The sequence below is a fragment of the Pongo pygmaeus genome, chromosome 11 (genome assembly GCF_028885625.2).
Source record: "Pongo pygmaeus isolate AG05252 chromosome 11, NHGRI_mPonPyg2-v2.0_pri, whole genome shotgun sequence".
Taxonomy (NCBI): domain Eukaryota; kingdom Metazoa; phylum Chordata; class Mammalia; order Primates; family Hominidae; genus Pongo; species Pongo pygmaeus.
The window spans coordinates 17900858-17921253 of NC_072384.2; the positions used below are offsets into that span (position 1 = coordinate 17900858).

At 43.6% G+C, this 20396-nt stretch overlaps 1 non-coding gene across 1 annotated transcript; it reads right to left on the reverse strand.

The window, feature by feature from the left end:
* Positions 1-6449: 6449 nt before the first annotated feature.
* LOC129032239 (U7 small nuclear RNA) lies at positions 6450-6511 on the reverse strand. The gene has a single exon (XR_008501256.1). It is a non-coding gene; the product is annotated as a U7 small nuclear RNA (small nuclear RNA).
* Between the last annotated feature and the right edge of the window lie 13885 nt (positions 6512-20396).

Genomic DNA, 20396 nt, shown 5'->3' on the forward strand with positions numbered 1-20396 from the left:
TCCCATGGTTTCTTTTGATAATATCAATTAATATCTATCTATCCACTGTGCACTGAATTGTATTTCCCCAAAATTCATATGTTGAGGTGCTAAGCCCCAGTGTGATGGTATTAGGAGGTGGGGCCTTCAGGAGGTGATTGGGGTTAGATGAGGTCATGAGGGTGGGGCCCTCATGTTGGGATTAGTGTCCTTATAAGAAGGGACACCAGAGAGCCTGCTTGTTCTCTCTCTTCACCATGCGAGGGCACAGTGAGAAGGCAGCTGTCTGCAAGCCAGGGAGAGAGCCCCCATCCAGGAACAGAATCCACCGGCAGCTTGATCTTGGACTTTCAGCTTCCTGGACTGTGAGAAATAAATTCCTGTTGTTTAGGTTACCCAGTGTATGGTGTTTTGTTGTGGTAGTCCCAGCTGACTAATGCTCTACCATCTAGCTACCTCTCTGTCATCTACTTCCCCATCACTTACCTAAAAATTATTAATGATAAATATTACTCTGTTTGCTTCTTTCGTTTGCTTATTTATTTTTCCCCATATCAGTATATAGAGACACTTCTCATTCCTAATTACAGCTGCTCCATATTCCATTGTGTGGATGAAGGATAGTTTATTTAATCAGTCAGTCCTGGGTACTGTTTTAAACCTTCATTGAGACTATTTTTCTTACCATTTCAGTCATTTAAATAATTTTTTAAAATGAAAAACTCAAGTAAATAATAAAAAAATCCTCCCACAGTTTATTTTTTAAAATTTAACTTTTGTTTATCAGAAGTCCTTAAATGAGGCATTTAAAAAAATTCCGAGAGCCCACAGTTATGAGCGTGCATGAGGCAACCGCAGTTGCCATCAGATGAGAATGCCCCCTGCTGGCTCTTCATGTATGACCCCAGGCCCCCTCAAGCCCCTCACTGCTGTGTGGAGTGTTCCCCGGCCACCAGTTATCTGCCCCGCCGTGCGCTGATAATCTCACATGGTACAAATATACTGTTGAGCCAAATTAGGGTCTTGTAGAAGGTGCAAAGTTTTGTGAAGCAGTTAAATGTGACTTTGGTGAAATCCTCTGTGGAACAGGCACATCAGAATGGAACAATTTGGGCCAGGTACTGTGGCTTATGCCTGTAATCCCAGCACTTTGGGAGGCCGGGGCGAGAGGATCACTTGAGGTCAGGAGTTTGAGACCAGCCTGGCCAACATGCCAAAACCCTGTCTCTACTAAAAATACAAAAATTAACCTGGTATGGTGGTATGTGTCTGTAGTCCCAGCTACTCAGATGGGTGAGGCAGGAGAATTGCTTGAAGCCAGGAGGTGGAGGTTGCAGTGAGCTGGGATCATGCCACTGCATTCCAGCCTGAGTGACAGAGTGAGACTCCATCTCAATTAAAAAAAAAAAAAAGAACAATTTGAATATCAAAACCATGAGGCCTGGGATAGAGTATGATTGTACAGGACAAATTGAACACGAAGCCAGGAACACTTGGTCACACTCAATACTGTCTGTACATACTTTGTAGAAAAAATCATATCTTGACTCCGTGTTCATTCTAAGAGTTAAATGTAATCAACTCATGAGCTCTAACTTGCAGCTGAAAGGAAATACAGAGTAGAGGAACAAATTAAATGACATTGTGAAGAAAGAATCAGACAAATCCAGAAGGGGGCATTCTACATAACAACTGGCCTGATGTCCTCACCAGGTCAATGTTACGTAGTACCCCATGTAGTACCCCCTAGGGCCAGGGGAATGTTCCAGATCAGCACTGTCCAGTAGAATTTTCTGTGGTGACAGAAATACTCTATCATCTAAGTACTACCAGTAAGCACTGGAAGTGTGGCTATGAGTCTGAGGAGCTGCATTTTAAATGCTATTTATTTATTATTTATTGATTATCAATGACTTTAGATAGTGGCATGTGGGAAGCATCTACCATATTGGGCAGTGGATTATCTACATTAAAAAGGCCTAGGCCGGGCACGGTGGCTCACGCCTGTAATTTCAGCACTTTGAGAGGCTGAGGTGGGTGGATCACCTGAGGTCAGGAGTTCAAGACCATCCTGGCTAACATGGGGAAACTACAAAAATTAGCTGGGCATGGTGGCGGGTGCCTGTAATCCCAGCTACTAGGGAGGCTGAGGCAGGAGAATCGCTTGAACCCGGGAGGTGGAGGTTGCAGTAAGCTGAGATCATGCCACTGCACTCCAGCCTGGGTGACAAGAGCGTGACTCCACCTAAAAAAAAAAATTGCCTAGAAGTCATAGCAACTCCATGCAATGAGTGGTTCTTGATTGGTTCTATGTTTGAACAAACCAACTATATGACCTTTTGGGGACTAACTGGGGGAAATTTAAATGTGATTTGGGTATTAGATGATATTAGGGAATTTTTTTGTTGATTATCTTATCTGCGATAATGGCTACGTGTTTATGTAGGTAAATGTCATTTTTTTGAAATGATTCATATTGAAGAGTCATAATACCTGTAATTTACCTTAAAATACTTTAGCCAAAAAAAGTAAATGGAGAAAAATGTTAATAACTGAAATCTAGGTTCATTCTCTTTTCTGTTCTGCTTGAAGTTTTTCATAATAAAAAGGAAAACCCCCAAATAGAAGTAAAGGATCATTATAATTATAAACCAGGTTTTATTGAATATAAAATGAAATGCTTTCATAGTCTTCTATTTTATTTTTCAAAATAAAGTCTAAATATAAGCTTTTCTTCCTACTGTTGCCTATGGATTACAGTTCCTGCTTTAAGCAGATTTACCTTTAGTGGACTATTTTTTTGGTGCCAACATCTTTGTGTAACAAGGACCCTGTATTCCTGGGTAAAGTGCTTACAAGCTTTACAGCAAAGAATTCTAAAAAATTCCCTTTGAAAATGAGAGCAAAAACATTCCTTTTGAAAGCAGAGCCAAGGCTGAAGATATAAATTTGGGCGTTTCATATTGCCTTGCAGACTGGCCATGCTGGCCCATTTCCCTGGCGACTCACTCATGTCATCTCCCTTCATAGACGCCGGGTTCTACTATGTCTCTGAGCAGGGCTCCTGGACTTCCTGACTCTCAGATGGGGATAACCCTGGTCTCCCAGAAGGTAGTGAGGATTAAATGAGCTGGTGGTGTCAACCCCACAGCAGCCTCAGGCTGGGTCCTGAGTAGCCACTGATGGAGGTGTCTCCATTGCAGAGAGATGCTGGGTGTGTCACACCTCCAGAGCTTCCTTTGGCTCTCAGGTTCACTGTGCAGGCCTTTTGAAAACCAAAGCCACTGGAGGAATTTCCAAGAGGAGATTAACTAGGGGTCAAGGGGTTTGGATAGCCGGGGTGGTGGGTGAGGTGGTGGGCAGTACAACTGTGGGAAACCAATTGGGCTGAGCACAGAGAAGGGAATGGAGTATTCGAAGATATTATTTTGTTGGGTAAATCCTTTAACTTCCAAGTGATATTGCAGTTCCCTGGGTCGGCTGTATTTTGTGCAAAGAAATGAGCCAGGCTTTATCCTCCTCAGTGCTCCCAACCTTTGCTGAAGGCCATAGCCTTGAATGAACCTGCACCTAGAAGCTGTTTTAAAATGCAGTGACCATGTTTATGCAGATGACTCACCATTTCTTTTAATCTCCAGCCCAGACTCCTCCTCTGAGCTTTAAACCTCAGTATACAGCTGCTTACACAGCTACTAACATGAATTTTGCAAAGGTACCTCCAATCTGGCCCACTATCCAAGACAAAATGCAAGGCTTGAGGCCCCCTGACACTTGCTCCTCCTTAAATGAAAGGCATCATTTTCCACGCAGAAGCCTAAGGCATTCTTTTTTTTTTTTTTTTTTGAAACAGAGTTTCGCTTTTTTTGCCCAGGCTGGAGTGCAAAGGTGCAATCTCGGCTCACTGCAACCTCCTCCCTGGTTCAAGCGATTCTCCTGCCTCAGCCTCCTAAGTAGCTGGGATTATAGGCGTGCACCACCACGCCCAGCTAATTTTTGTAGTTTTAGTAGAGACAGGGTTGCTCCATGTTGGTCAAGCTGTTCTCGAACTCCAGACCTCAGGTGATCTACTCGCCTCGGCCTCCCAAAGTGCTGGGATTACAGGTGTGAGCCACCGCGCCTGGATGCCTAAGGCATTCTGATCCCCTTCCTCCTTCTCTTCCCTCCCAGAGCCAATCTTAACTAAATCTGGTCAGTTTCTCCTCTACTATCAGAATGCATACACTCTTGTTCCATTTTCACCCCCGCCATCTTCCAAACACTTGGCTCTTCATATATCACCCCTCTACATAATGTTTCTTCAACAGCTGTCCATTGCTGTTGGGATCCTTAACAAGGCCAAAACCTTACATGATCTGATCCTTGCCCACTTCTCCTGCCTTATCTTATCTCATTCTCTGCTCTGACTCTAGTTCAACAGTGGAAAATGGACTTGGCCAGAAAGGGGATTATTTAGCACCAGCATGTGGGACACAGACTTCAGTAGAAGAGAAAGTTTGCTCTGGTTTCTTATCACAAATCTACCACCTGAAAACCAGAGGGACACCACTAATATCATTGGGTTTTGACAACCTGAGCTGCCTCCTTTAGCTGCCAGTTACCTCCCTTTTCTGGTTTGCAAAGCTCCCGCCTGTATGCGCAGTTGGTGCCATGGGGTGGATGTGTGGGTTGACCCGGGTGAGAGTGTGACCTGGTTTGAAGCCTACTGGCTTTCCATTGTTCCTTGAACCTGGATAGCAGTTGCATGGCATGGTAGATCAATCTTTAAATCCTGGCTGTTCCATTTAGTAGTTCTACAACTTTGCACAGGATTGGAACCTCTCTGATTCTCAGTGTCTTCATCTATAAAACAGACACAATCTTATGTGTTCTGCCTGCCCCCAAGGGATTGCTCTGGGGCTCAAATAACTCATTCAGCCATCATGTATGGTGATCACGCAGGTTACTGTTCAAACTGGGCCAGTTTTGAGACGGTCAGGGTATGCGCTTCATAATTACACAGAAAGTCACCCTCCGTAGGAAGGACCGTCTTCCTCTATACCTTGAACTTTGCTTACAGGTCATCACCTGGGTGGAGGTAAGCAGGGTTGCCATGCATCCCAAAGATGACGTCAAATGTGCTTGTAAAGGAATATGTGCTTTTGGTGCTCACAGAGATTATTTCAACTCCTCAGATAATCCAAGATAAACAGTGATTGGTTTTTAGAAGCTACTAAATTACACACTTTAGTCCTGCTGAGATGGAACAACCCTCCTCTCCCTTTTAGGGGCCTGCAAACCCACAAGCATGGAAATAAGGAAAATCCCAAAGTTCCTTTAAGAGAAATTACAGGCATCTAGGTAGCCCCAGAGGTATTCTTGTTAAACAAGAATAGTAGCTTAAGAATAATAGCCAAGAGACTTAAAGCTCCAGAGATGTTTGTTTTGCCCATTGAAACTAAAGATAATGTCTTAACATATGTCCCCGAGTTGCCTTTCAGAAGCTTGGACCTCCCTGAGGACCCCCACTGAATGGATCAGCTGGCATAGAGACCCCAGATGAGGGAGAAACAAACTAAAGTTCAACTATTGTCCTTTGTTCTAAGTTTCTTTGTGAGGGTCTTCAAGAAAGTCTCTTTCCCTAGCAAGTTAATGTTTTTCTACTGACTCCCTATTTTTTTAAATTTTACTTGAAGTTCTGGGATACATATGCAGAATGTGCAGGTTTTTTACAAAGGTATACATGTGCCGTGGTGGTTTGCTGCACCCATCAACCCGTCATCTAGGTTTTAAGCCCCACATACATTAAGTATTTGTCCTAATGCTCTCCCTCCCCTTGCCCCTCAATCCCCCAACAGGCCCCGGTGTGTGATGTTCCCCTTGTCTTTATAGTAGCATGTGTCTTTATAGTAGAATGATTTATAATCCTTTGGGTATTGCTGCTGACGCCCTAATGTTTAAACAAAGCTTCTCTTACTTAACTAATTGCAAACCAGATCTTGGTATCTACCCATGATCTGTGAGCCCCCATTCAAGATGTCCCATCCTTTTAAGCTTACACCAATGTGTAACGTCTGTGTATTGATTTAGGATTTTGCCTGTAGCTTCTGTTTTCCTGAAACTTGCCCCTGCCTTTAAAAACACTGGCCTGCGAGCCATCCAGGAGGCCAGATCTTGAGCAGCTAGCTGCCTGGTCCTCCTCGCTTAGTGCTCCGCAGTAACCACCTCCTTTCTACCACGGCAGAAAGCTTGGTGTGAGTATCTGGTTTTATTGTGCAGGGAGAGTGACCACCAGTTTGGTTCTATAACACTGCCACTGTGTCTGGCAGATTAGAAATATCAGTTCTTTGAAGGGAAGCCTGCAAAGCAGGGACAAAGGCCGCATCAGCAGTAGAAAGGCATTGCATAAACTCCCAGTCACCAGCTTGGACCCTAGTCCATTCTGTTCTCTTTAATCTTTTTTTTTGCGGGGGGAGTGGGGGCGAGGTGGGGTAAGAAGCTTCCAGTAGAAACCAGAAAACCTGCTAGACAAATTCTAAAAGAGTTCTTAATATTCTCCACTTCTTTCCACCTTTGTCCTTCAGTTTTCCTCGGTCTCTTTTTCTGTCTTTGTCTCTCTGCCTGGTCTCGTCTTCTCTCCCAAGGCTGTCTTAATAACCTCAGGTGCAGGGCGGTTTGTCATGCATCTTGCAGTGGGACAGCAGGAAACGGCTTGGTGGGACCCCCGTCTATCTGAGGGTGAACCATTCACTACCGTGGCTCTGCAACCAGGCGGGATAGAGTGAGGTGAGTGAGGCACTCTACTGGGGGCAAACATTTTAAAGGCACCCAAAGTACTCAGACGTCAATATTTTAATGCAATATTAAAAAAATAGTTAATGTGAGATTTCCATGGTGAGCAAAATATCAAAAATTCAAATAAGGACAGGATCAGTGCCAGTGCACTGATTTTTTTAAAATTTATTTTACTTATTTTATTGCAACCTGAGGGAAAAGGAAAAATCTGTAATATCAATTCTGTCTTTACTTAGGATTTTGATATATTGTTTATCATGGGTTTTTGGGGGGATTAAATCTGCCACAAGGGCGCTGTAGAGCTGAGCCTCCGTGGGAACTGCCATTCTGCAAGGGTAGGATGTGCTTCCACAAAAGGGCTGGACCCAGGAAAAACCCATCCATTGCAAGCTACAAGGTGCAGGGGTAGAAGCGGCCCAGAGGGAGTTCCCATGGGGCTGCGGAGGGGATAAGGCTGACCCTGAGAATGAGGGCCAGAGAGGAGGGTGAGCGCGGCCCCTCTTCCAGGCAGGAAGCCCTGCTGGACGCCCGCGTGGTGGTCCCCGAGACTCGCTCAGGGCCACGTAGGAGGAGAGGCTGCAGCCCACGCGTGAAGAAACTGGGACGTTGCCTTGCGCACATGGACAGTGGTGGTCTCGAGGCCCTCCGGCTGTGGCCCCTTCAGAAGCACCTGCCAAGCCACCTGTGGCTCCGGGAGTCTAGAGAGCCACGGCCCAGAAGGAGCCTACCGTTGGGGAGGGTGGGCCTGGGGACACACACCCGTAGCCCCCTCTGGGGGTAAGAGACCAGAGCTGTCCTCTCGTACCCGCACCCGCACCCGCACCCGCACCCGCCCGCTCTCCCTCAGCAACTAAACCCTGCTCGGGCAAGTCGGCAGGGCTGAGGCTGGCAGCGAATTCCATCTCTCTCTAGGGTCTCTTCTCCCAGGCCTTTCCCTCTGGAGCCCTCTGGGGTAGGGGGGTCAGAGTTCCCAGGACCAGGCAGCTGCTGTGGTTTCCACTGGGGCCTGCTCTCTTTGTACCCCTACTTCTGCCTCCCACCTCGGCCTGTTCTCTAAGGCTGCTCCCGCGGTACCCTGTTGTCTAGCCCCAGCTCTGTACTGAAGGGGGCTTAGGCAGCCCCTCTCATGTTTGTGGCCCTACCCAACACTCTGCCCTGGAGGGTCTTCAAAACCCCTTTGTTGGCGCAGAGGAGCCCACGCTTACCTCCCCTCACCCAGGATCCCCTTGTCCCGGGAGGGCCACCCCACAGACCACTCACTCTTATCCCTCCCTCCAGACCCCCACACATGGAGGCACAGGGTAGTCCCAGGCCAGCCCGGCCATGCCATGGAGCACAGTGCTGCTGTGCCCACTTGGGTGCAGGGGTTTTATTTGGGAGGTGATCCCAAAGGAAGCAGGAGAGAGGAAATAGGGCAGAGGGCAAGGAAAGGAGGCAAGAACAATATAAGGTAGGACTCTGAGGTCACCACTGTGGGCAATGGGGCCACTTCCAAGGATTGTTCCCTGAAAAGCCAGGCGCCTTCTACCAGGTCCCATCCACCACTGGTTGGGGTGGGCCCCAGGAGGCATCAAAGACTTGGGGAAGGTGCACAGACTCACAGCTGTTCCTGCTCATTCCTTAGGTCTCAGAGCCTCCTCCACCTGGCCGAGACCTGGAGTGCCCACTGTGCACTTGGAGCTTCCTCATGCTGGGTTGTTTCCACACGTGAGCACCTGTGGACAGGATCACAGGTCTTCCCTCACCTTCCTCTTGTCTCCACCGTAGTTCACGGTCTGGCACCCAGATTGGCCTGCATCAGGCCTGCAGTAACTGCTTTTCAGATAAAAGTGTTAACTCACAGAGGACAAACACTTTTCTTCTCTTTTGCCAACTGTTATTAGTCAGTAGTGGCTACTTGGAAGAATGTGTTAGGTGAGATTCTGAGGCTGGATTCAGGTTTGGCAGAGAAGAGTGTCTCTCATGGAGGGCCCTGGTGGTGGCAGCACTCATGTTCCTGTTGACATGTCTCAAAGTTAGACTTTCTGTAAAGGGAGGCAGTTTTTTAGACACTAGAATATCTTAGGACTTGTCTAAGGAATCAGCGCAGTCTAGTGAACATGCTTGGAATGTAGGTTTTTGTGACAAAGGGAAGAAACCCCTTACGATGGTGATTGCCTATTAGATTCTAGAAACCGTGCTAGGTATTTGACATGTTTTCTCATTTAATCTCCATAGCATCCCCAGAAGTTCATGTTATTTCCATTTTTCTTGATGACTAAGTTGAGACTCAGAAATGTGGAGTAAGATGTTACCCAAGATCACACAGTTATGAAGCCGATGTTCTCATCACATCACTATTGCTTGCAGGCAAACCTCTGCAAGCACAAGCACGAGACCAGTCAGCAGTCTGGGGAGTGTACATGGAGGGTTTACTCTATCGCACCCAATGACATAAACAGGGGCAGAGAGACCCAAACGCTTCAAGTGCCAAGAGAAAAGATAATTCAGGCTGAGCTGGTGATCAGAGAAAGCTTCCTGGAGGAAGCAGAGCATGAGGAGAGCCTACAAAGGAGAAAAATGGTTGGCATTTGGGTAGCAAGAGAGTAGGGGATGGACATATTGGGAGGGGCACAGCCCTGGTCAGAGGGAGATAGCCCTGGGAATCGGACAGGCATGTTGGTGACCAGTGTGGATGGCCTGAAGGTTGGTGGAGGAGCTGAGCCTCAAAGCACAGATGGTTGGGGACCTGCAGAACCGGATTTGGTAGCGAGACAGAGCTGGAGCAGACACAGAGGCAGTGTGGCGGCTGCAGGGTTTAGAGGCATTCATCAGGGAGTACCACCTGCAGATATGGGATGAAAGGACAGGAGCCTCAGCAAGGGCTCTTGTGAAGGGTGTGGTGGGCTGGGATGTGTTTTCACCCTCACATACATGCCTACCTCCCTGAGCCCTCCTACGTAAGGGAGCTGTGACCTTGCACAGGCCAGGTGAACTCCTCTAAAGGCTGATGCTTCCTGAACTGCAAGGGTGGTAGTTACTTTCAGCTCCCTGCATTCATTGTTAACTGAGAAGGGTGCTAACCGGGGCTGTTGTTTACATCAGATGATAGTCAATAAACCCTATGAGGGAGCCTGCAGTGTGGCCAGCGGGGGAAGTCACCAGCCTGTGGGGGCTCCATGGTGGGCCCAACCTACCACTTTAATTTCATACTTCTGTAGAGTGATTTCTTGAAGCCTTCTTAAGTGACTGCCTAAACCCCTAGTCACAGAAGGTGTTTCAGCTGCCAGTGGCCAAAATCCCAACTCGAGCAGCTTTTCAGGAGCAGGGGATTGATTTGCCTGGGTGTTGGGCTCAGTTCCCTAGTTCCCACGTCCATTCTGTGTGAGCCTCTTGGCTCTGCTTTCTTCTATCCATGCTGGGAGCCACCCTCAGGCTGGCCTTGAACTCCTGACCTCGTGATTCGCCCACCTTGGCCTCCCAAAGTGCTGGGATTACAGGTGTGAGCCACTGTGTTATCACCTTTAACTCAAATAGTCAATATGCTGTAGCAACATATTTTGGGGTGGCATGTTTTTTTTTTTTTTTTGGTGGAGGTGTTTCTCTGTTGTCCAGGTTGGAGTGCAGTGGTGCAACCATGGCTCACTGCAACCTCAACCTCCTGGGCTCAAGCCATCCTTCTGCCTAAGCCTCCCAAGTAGCTGGGACCACAGACACACACCACCACGCCGGGCTAATTTGTGATGGCATATTCCTAACTCCTTCAGTCTCTTTGCTTCTCCACCTCTCTGCTACTCTCTCTGCCACTCTGTTTCTCTGTCTCTTTGAGTCTCTGTCTGTTTCTGTCTCTTGGTCTCTCCCTGTCTCTTTCTCTCTTATCCATCTCTCTCAGTCTCTCTGTCAGACTCTCTCTGTCTCTCGGTCTCTCTCTGTCTCTCAGTCTCTCTGTCTCTTGGACTCTCTCTTTCAGTTTCTCAGTCTCTCTCTTTCTCTCTCTGTATGCATCTCTCTCAATCTCTCTTTCTCTCTGTCTCCCAAAAACACACACTCGCTTTCTCTGCTCCTCCACACACGTGGGCACACATGGCTGCCCAGCCCAGATACGACTCACTTCCTAGGACATGTTTAGCCTAACTAGAATAGAGCGCTCAAGCTGGGTAGACTAACGTTAGCAGTGAGAAGAACTCGGGAAACATGCTGCTTGGATTTTGACCCCCAGTCTAGCACTTACTAGCTGTACAGCCTTGCACATGCTACCTATTAATAACTTCCCTGACCAAGTGGTGAGAACAATAGCACTTATCTCACAGGGGTTTTGTGATGATTAAATTATGACGGTAATTTAAAAGAGAACCCGGCAGTGGTAAGTACACTGATAATGTTCACAAATGTTATTCTCATTCTTCACCTTCTTGCCATTGTTGTTGCTATCTCTGAATTCCAATGTCAGTTTCTGAGAATCAGAGTCTGAGTGGCTCAGGTTATACTGGACTGTATGTTTGGTATATTTGGTGCAGTTGGCTGAACAAAAGCCAGCACTGGAGAGCCACCATGGCCCACCCACGAGCGTGGGGGTGGAGTGGGGAGACAGGTGGACCTCTGGAAAGGCAGGGATGGGTTGAATAGCAGCCCAAAGATGGCTCTGAGATCCAGGGTCACCAATCATCCCAGTTTGCCTGGGACTGAGGGGTTTCCCTGGAAATGAGACTTTCAGTGCCAAAATAAAGCAAGTCCTGGGAAACTGGGAAGGTTGGTCACTCTATAAGTCAAAACTGATTTTGATGACTTCCAGATGGGGTCAGCGTGCCCGGCAAAATGTGTGTTGATGAAATCCCTTTTGAAATCCCTGGAGGAGGGTGAAAAGGTGGATGAGGCCATTTTGCAAGTCTTTTTGCAATATGTCCTAGGCTGCTCCCGCCTAGGGAGGTTTGAGTCCAACACCCCTCTTCCCTGCCACTCCCCAGCCCTGACCTTGCTTGCTGCTGACATTGGTTAGCTTTTCCAATACTTCTGTAACCGGCAAAAAGGTCTGGCTGCTCGCCGCTTGTAAAAAGGAGCCAATGTAACAAGAGTGAGGTGCGATAAAAAGAGAATGAGTTTTATTATCCATGCTAGCATGGGGAGGAGTGAATGAAATTCTTTCCAAAAATGTCCAGTGTTCAGTTTGTGGAGGGAATGCGGTGCTTTTTAAAGAGAGGGTTTGGAATGAGAGGCGGGGGCGGGGGCTAGGAGGTGCCAGCTGGCGTGATCCACTTCTACGGCTCAACTTGAATTATTGTTTTATCTGGTGAAGGGGCTGGCACCATCGTGGCTGGGGGGGTCTGGTCCATATCAGGATCTGGCAGCTGAAGCTTCTACAGGAATATATGACCAGATAAGTGAGTATGGTGTGTATTTAACAAGCATCTAGGTAAATAAATGCGCATAAGACAGAGGAGCATAGAGTGGGAAAAGAAAGGGAGGGGAGGTTCACAGCACACTCCCAGGCTATATTTCAAGATGACAGATAAGGCATATGCAGTTTGTCTCAAAGTTATATCTTGAAACTGGGGGAGGGGAGGAGGAAAGGGAAAAGGAAAAAGTTTTAAAGCATGGTTTGAGGCTAAGCTGCTCAGTTACACCTGCAGTGTGTCAGCTGTCTCCCAATGCCAGTGCCATGACTAAGAAGGTCTTTCCCACCTCCTAAAACTTCTCCTTCCACCGACCTGCCACAGCACATGAAACCTGACTATTTTCTTCTTTGGTTTAATGCACTCAAGACTGAATTAAGATTCAAGTGTTTTATGGAAGGCAGAGTGCATTAAGCTGTTATGGCTCATTAGGGTCTTAGCCTGGATAACCTCATTGGATTAGTCAGTCCCTGAGCAGTGCTACAGTCTGGGGCACAGAAGACTGATGCTTGGAAGGGAGAGGGGAAAACTGCAGCAAGAGGCTGACCCAGCCAGAAGATCAGGGCCCTAGCAGTGCCAAGGCAGGAGTGGGTGGAGCAGCCCTAGTGCAGAGAAGGCAGGGGGAGGAGGCAACTACTGTCTCCTCAAGTCAGCTGTCCAGTCTGCGCTCAATTGGAAGTGCTTGCTTCTCCCCTATCCAGGGAAACTGGTTGAGAACTTGGACAACTTTTTAAAGAGTTAGGAAGAAAAGGATGGGGCTGAGAATGGCCTGGATTGGGGGCTGGTATGGAACATCCCAAATGCATCTCTAAGGAAAACTGGCTTTCAGGAGTTGCTTCTTTTCTGAGTTTTTTTTTTTTTTTTCCTTTCGGTATCCAGGTATGGTGGGCAGGGGACATTGGGACATGAAGAGGGGAGTTATGTGATATATTCACTCATTCACCAACTCCCTCACTTGCCCACTGACGGAACTGTTTTTAAGCAAAATGACACTTTAAAAATAAGCTTATAAGACTGACCAAGAAAAAAGGAGAGATGACTCAAATTACTAAAATCAGTAATGAAGGTGGGAACATTACTACCCATTCTACAGAAATAAAAAGGATTATAAGAGAGTACTATGAACAATTGTATGCCAACAAATTGGATAATCTAGATGAAATGAACAAATTTCTAGAAACATAAAACCTACCAAGGCTGAATTACAAAGAAACAAAAAATCTGAAAAGACCTGTAACTAGTAAGGAGGTTGAATCAGTAATCAAAAATCTCCTGATAAAGAAAAGTTGTGGATCTGATGGCTTCACTGCTAACTCTACCCAGCATTTAATGAACTAATGTCTATTATTCTCAAACTTTCCCAATAAATTGAAGAGGAAGGAACACTTTCTAACTGATTTTGTGAGGCCAACATTGCCCAGGTACCAAAGCCAGACAAAGCTATGAACATTGATGTAAAAATCTTTAGCAAAATACTAGAAAACCGAATTCAGCAGCATATTAGAAGGATTATACACTATAACCAAATGTGATTCATACCCAGAATGTAAGGATGGTTCAACCTGTGAAAACTGATCAATATAAAACACCACATTAACGCAACAAAGGAAAAAAAATGACATGGTCATCTCAGTTGATGCTGAAGCAGCATTTGACAGAATTCAACACTTATAATAAAAAGAAGCAGCACTCTAGGAATAGAAGGAAATCATCTCAACATAAGAAAAGCCATGTATGAAAACTGAGGCAACATCATGCTTAGTGGTAAAAGACTGAAAACTTCTTCTAAGATAAGGAACAAGGCAATAATGCCCACTTTTGCCACTTTTTTCAATGTATTACTGGAAGTGCTAGCTAAACAATTAGGCAAGACAAAGAAATAAAAGGCATCCAAGTCTGAAAGAAAGAAGTACAGTGATCTCTGTTCACAGATGATCTGATCATAGATCTAGAAAGCCCTAAAGTTCCACAAAACACTATGAGAACTAACAAGTGAATTCAGCAAAGTAGCAGGATACAAAATCAACAAGCAAAAATCAGTTGCATTTCTGCACACTCACAATGAACAATCTGAAAAGGAAATTAAGAAAAGATCGTATATACAATATTATCAAAAGTATAAAATACTTAGGAATTAACTTATCCAAGGATGTGAAAGACCTGTACAATGAAAACTACAAGACATTGCTGGAATAAATTAAAGAATACAAAAATAAATAGATAGGCATCCCATGTTTGTGGATTGGAAGACTTAATATTGTTAAGATGTCAATATTACCCAAAGTGATCTACAAATTCAGTGCAATCCCCATAAAAATCCCAACAAACTTTTTGCAGAAATAGCAAAATATATCCTGAAATTCATATGGAATCTCAAGAAAAACCAAATAGCCAAAACTATCTTGAAAAAGAAGCAGAATGTTGGACTCACACTTCTTGACTTCAAAATTTACTAAAAGCTACAATAACCAGAACTGCAGTACTGAATAAAGATAGGCATAGATCAATGAAACAGAATAGAGAGGTCAGGAATAAATCCTTGCATAAATGGTCAAATTAGTTTCTACAAGTGTGCCAAAACCATTTAATAGGTAGTGGACAATCTTTTCAACAAATGGTGCTGGGAAAACTGGATATCCACATGCAAAAGAATGAAGTTGGACCCTTATCTAACCTCATATACAAAAATTAACTCAAAATAGATCAAAGAGCTAAATATAAGAGCTATAACTATGAAACTCTTAGGAGAAAACATATGGCAAAAGCTTAATGAAACTGGATTTAGCAATAATTTCTTGGATATAACACTAAAGACATAGGAAATACTAATAAAAACAGACAAATTGGATCTCATAAAAATTTTAAAAATTTGTGCATCAAAAGACACAATCAACAGACTAAAAAGACAATGCATAGAATGATAGAAAATATTTGCAAATCACGTATCTAATAAGGGATTAATATTTAGAATATCTAGAGGACTCCTAAAACTTCACAACAACCTCAAAAAAACCCAGTTCAAAAATGGGCAAAGGATTTTGTTATGAAAGAACTGACTCTGCTGGCACTGTGGTCTTGGACTTTCCAGAATTGTGAGAAATAAATATTTGTTTTTTAAGCCACCCAGTCTATGATATTTTTGTTACAGCAGCCCAGCAGCTAAGACTGACTTGAATAGACATTTCTCCAAGGACGATGCTAAGACCGACTTGAAAAGACATTTCTGCAAGGAAGATGCTAAGACCGACTTGATTAGACATTTCTTCAAGGAAGATGCTAAAACCGACTTGAATAGACATTTCTCCAAGGAAGATGCTAAGACTGACTTGAATAGACATTTCTCCAAGGAAGATACACAAATGGTCAATAAACACGTGAAAAGATGCTAAACATCACTGAATGTTAGGGAAATGCAAGTTAAAACTGCAAAAAGATACCACCTCACACCCAGTAGGATGGCTACTCCCTATCTTTCTTTTCTTTTTCTTTCTTTCTTTCTTTTCTTTCTTTCTTTCTTTCTTTCTTTCTTTCTTTCTTTCTTTCTTTCTTTCTTTCTTTCTTTCTCTATCTAGCTATCTAATCTATCTATCTATCATCTATCAATCATCTCACGAGACAATAACAAGTATTAGAGAAGACATGGAAAAATTGGAACCCTTGTGCATTGCTGGTGGGAATGTAAAATGGGGCAGTTGTCATGGAAAACAGGATGGCAGTTCCTCAAAAAACTAAAAACTATAGTAGAGTTACTATATGTTCCAGCAATTGCACCTTTGGGTAGATACCCAAAAGAATTGAAAGCAGGGTCTTGAAGAGACATTCTGCCCCACCTTCATAGCAGCATTACTGACAGTAGCCAAAAGGTGGAAGCAACCACTGAACTGTATACTTAAAAATGGCTAAGATGATACATTTTGTATTATGTGAATTTTGCGATAGTTAAAAATATGAGAAACAAGAATAATCTGGGATTTGTTATTCAGATTGTTTGAGGATGTGCCTTAGGCTTTCTAGAATCACAGGTTTGTAAGTCTCAGCTTTCCGCCAGAGGTAATACTCAGTGGTGTATCATTTCTTTCTTTCCCTTCTCCTTCCCCTTCCTCCTCTTTGTCCTTCTCTGCTCTCTTTTTTGTTCTTAAAAATGCAAAGCTAACTATGATTAATCCATAACTTTATGTAATACAACCATGAGTCAGAAAATAGTTATTTTCAGTCCATGTGTCATGACTCCAAAGTCATGGGAAATAAGACATGGTGCTTATGGTGAGAAAATGATTACTATTGATTTATGGCCATTACCATACCAAAGGTGCCATAAATAGTTATCTGGGATGCTCCAGACGAGAGAACTAGGGGTGACCGAGCTTTCCAGTTAGTTGAGGGCTTAGTTCTTCACATTATTAAGAGAGACTTTTAAAAAATTTAAAAATGTTTTTCAAATAGAAATAAAAGTGATTTATGCTTTTTTGGATGCTATTGTAAATAATCCTGTACTTTTAATTTTATTTTCCAATTTACTTCTTGCTCCTGTCTAGAAAGAAAATTACATGTGTTGATTCAAAAACTGATATAAAATGTTTATAGTCGTAGCTTTGTTCATAATCACTTCAAAATGGAAACAACTCAAATGTCCATCAACAGGTGAGTGGATATTGCGGAATATCCCTGCAATAAAATGCTACTTAGCAATAAAAAGCTACTGATCCCTGCTACAACATGGGTGAATCTCAAAATATGCTGTGTGAAAGAGGTCAGACAAAAAAGTACATACTTCGTGATTCCATTTATATACATCTTTAGAAAATGAAACCTCTAGAGTGACATGCAGACAGTGGTAGCCCAAGGATAAGGAAACACGGGAGAGAAGGGCAGGAGGAAACTTTCAGAGGTGACGGATGTGTTCACAATCTTGACTGTAGTTTTGGTTTTACAGGTGTATACACGTGTCAAAACTTACCAAGTTGTATGATTTAAATGTGTGCAGTTTATTATATGTCAATTACACCCCCCAAAAGCTGTTAAATAAAGAATGAATCCTCCAGGAAAAGGAAAAAACAGAGTTTTCTTAATTGACCTTGTATCCTGCAACTTTGGTAAATTTAGTTATTAGTCCTTATAGTTTTTTGTAGGCTTTTTGAGATTTTCCATGTGCACAGTTATATTTCTTTGAAAAAGGCAGTTTTATTTCTTTCCAGTCGTTATGACCTTTACTAATTTTTCCCTGCCTGTTGGGCTGGGAAAGATCTCCATTACTGTGTTGAAATGAAATGGCAGGTGGACACCCTTGCCTTGCTCTTGATCTCAGGGGAAAGCATTCAGTCTTTCACCAGTAAGTATGATGTTAACCATATATATTTGTAGATGCCCTTTATCAGATTGAGGACATTCATTCCTACTCCAATTAAAAAAAATCACAGGCCAGGCGCGGTGGCTCACACCTGTAATCCCAGCACTTTGGGAGGCCGAGGTGGCCGGATCACGAGATCAGGAGATCGAGACCATCCTGGCTAACGCGGTGAGACCCCGTCTCTACTAAAAATACAAAAAATTAGCAGGGCATGGTGGCGGGTGCCTGTAGTCCCAGCTGCTCAGGAGGCTGAGGCAGGAGAATGGCGTGAACCTGGGAGGCGAGCTTGCAGTGAGCCAAGATCGCGCCACTGCACTCCAGCCTGGGCCACAGAGCAAGACTCTGTCTCAAAAAAAAAAAAAAAAAAAAAAAAAAAAAATCACAAATGGTTGTATTTTGTCAAATGTTTTTTCTGCATCAATTGATATAATCATGTGATTTTCTCATCTTTTCTGTTAACGTGTTGATTAAATTTTGGATGTTGATGGCATTGATGTGATTAATTTTTGATACGAATGTTAAGCCAAATTTATTTTCCTGGGATTAACTCCACTTGGTCATGGTTTTTAAAGTATATTGGTGGGTTGTGGTGGCTTTATGAAGTGAGTTGGAAAGTGTTTCTTTCTCTTCTGTTTGCTGAAACAGTTTGTGTGAGATTTTATAGAATTCATCAGGAAAACCATCTGCACCTGGAGTTTTCTTTTTTTCTTTTTGGGAAGGTTTTAAGTTATGTCATTAAAAAATAGACAGATGAAAGGCTTTTCAGATTTTCTTTTTCTTCTAGGTCAGTCATGTAGTGATTTCTGTCTTTCAAGGACTTCTCCATTTAATCTAAGTTGTTAAATTTATTGGCATGGAGTTTGTCATGGTATTTCTTTATTATCCTTTCTATTATTACTGAATCAAACCTAGGTCTTCTTCTCCAGCTCAGTAAAGGCCGACATCCACACCAGGGTTTTGCAGCGAGAGAAAGGAGGGTGTTTATTTGCAGGGCAGCAAGCAAGAAAAATCGGGCAGCTCACGCTTAAGACCTGACCTCCCTGGTGGCTTACAAGCAAGGGCCTTTAAAGGCAGGGGTACATTTCAGGAAAGCAAAAGTTATAGGCAAAATAGTAAGTCAATACATGGAAGTTTGGCCTAAAAAGGCAGGATATCTTGAAGGCAGGGGGTGGGGACCTATAGGTCATAGGTAGATTCAGAGATTCTCTTATTTTCAATTGGTCAAGGAAGCAAAACTTTGTCTAAAACTTGAAGTCCACAGAAAGGAATGTTGAGCTCCGGCCTGTGGACGTGACCGTCTCCAGGCCTCTCAGGAAGAAATTTGAAACAAAGAATGGTGGTCAGTTTCCCCTTATGTTAGGTCTAAGTTCCAGCGGATGGCATTTTTCAGTTGGTGGGGGTCTGGGTTTTTGAAAAACAACTCAGGGACATATGTTAAGATAAGTTTCCATAGGAACCAAACATCTTTATTATTATCATTATACTTTAAGTTTTAGGGTACATGTGCACAATGTGCAGGTTTGTTACATATGTATACATGTGCCATGCTGGTGTGCTGCACCCATTAACTCATCATTTAGCATTAGGTATATCTCCTAATGCTATCCCTCCCCCCTCCCCCCACCCCACAACAGTCCCCAGAGTGTGATGTTCCCCTTCCTGTGTCCATGTGTTCTCACTGTTCAATTCCCACCTATGAGTGAGAATATGTGGTGTTTGGTTTTTTGTTCTTGTGATAGTTTACTGAGAATGACGATTTCCAATTTCATCCATGTCCCTACAAAGGACATGAACTCATCATTTTTTATGGCTGCATAGTATTCCATGGTGTATATGTGCCACATTTTCTTAATCCAGTCTATCATTGTTGGACATTTGGGTTGGTTCCAAGTCTGCTATCGTGAATAGTGCTGCAATAAACATACGTGTGCATGTGTCTTTATAGCAGTATGATTTATAGTCCGTTGGGTATATACCCAGTAATGGGATGGCTGGGAGGAACCAAACATCTTATGACTCTAACTTCCTTGGCTATTGTTCGAAGCTATTACCTTCTTGCTTATCAGGTTGCTCATTTACTTCTCAAGGCCAGCTAGATGTCTGGAATTTCCCTTGAAGAAACTAAAGATTTTCCTTCATTTCCATGCTTGGCAGAGTGGGAGGGGAGGCCCAGCAGGCCAGGAGGAGGGGTCCCTACTCCATCCCATTATGTCTATAGCATCTGTAGTGGTGTCTACTCTTCCATCTCTGATGTTGGTACTTTGTGTTTTCTCTTCTCTGTCTTGCTTAGTCCAGCTAGAAGTTTATCGATTTTCTTAACCTTTGCAAAGAACCAACTTTTGGTTTCGTTTATTTTCTCTGTTGGTTGTTTATTTTCTGTTTCTATTGATTTCACTTTTATATTTGCAATTTTCTTTTGTCTACTTATTTTGGGTTTAATTTGCGCTTCTTTTTTAGTTTTTTAAGGTGAAATCATAGGTGACTAATGTTAAACCTTTTTTTTCTAGGATAATTACAGCTTGAGCTGTATTCTACAGATATTGATATTTTGTATTTTATTAACATTTAATCTATTTATTTAGAGATTTTCCAAAATTACAAAAAGTATTCTAATTAAATTCCTTTTTGGTCAGAGAACATGTTTTGTGTGATTTCAATCTTTTAGAATCTCTTGAGCCATACTCTCTGTTTTGGTGAAAGTTCTACATACACTTGAAAAGGCAGGGGATTGGTTTTAGTGTTCTATGAGGTCAAACAGGCCATCACTTCTCAACCGGGGGTGATTTTCTTCCACCAGGAAACATTTGGTAATGTCTAGTGACACTTTTTTGTCACACCTGAGGGGAGGGAGCCACTGGCCTCTTGTGAGTAGAGGCCGAGGAAGCTGCTAAACATCCTGCCATGCACAGGGCAGCTCCCACAACAAAAAA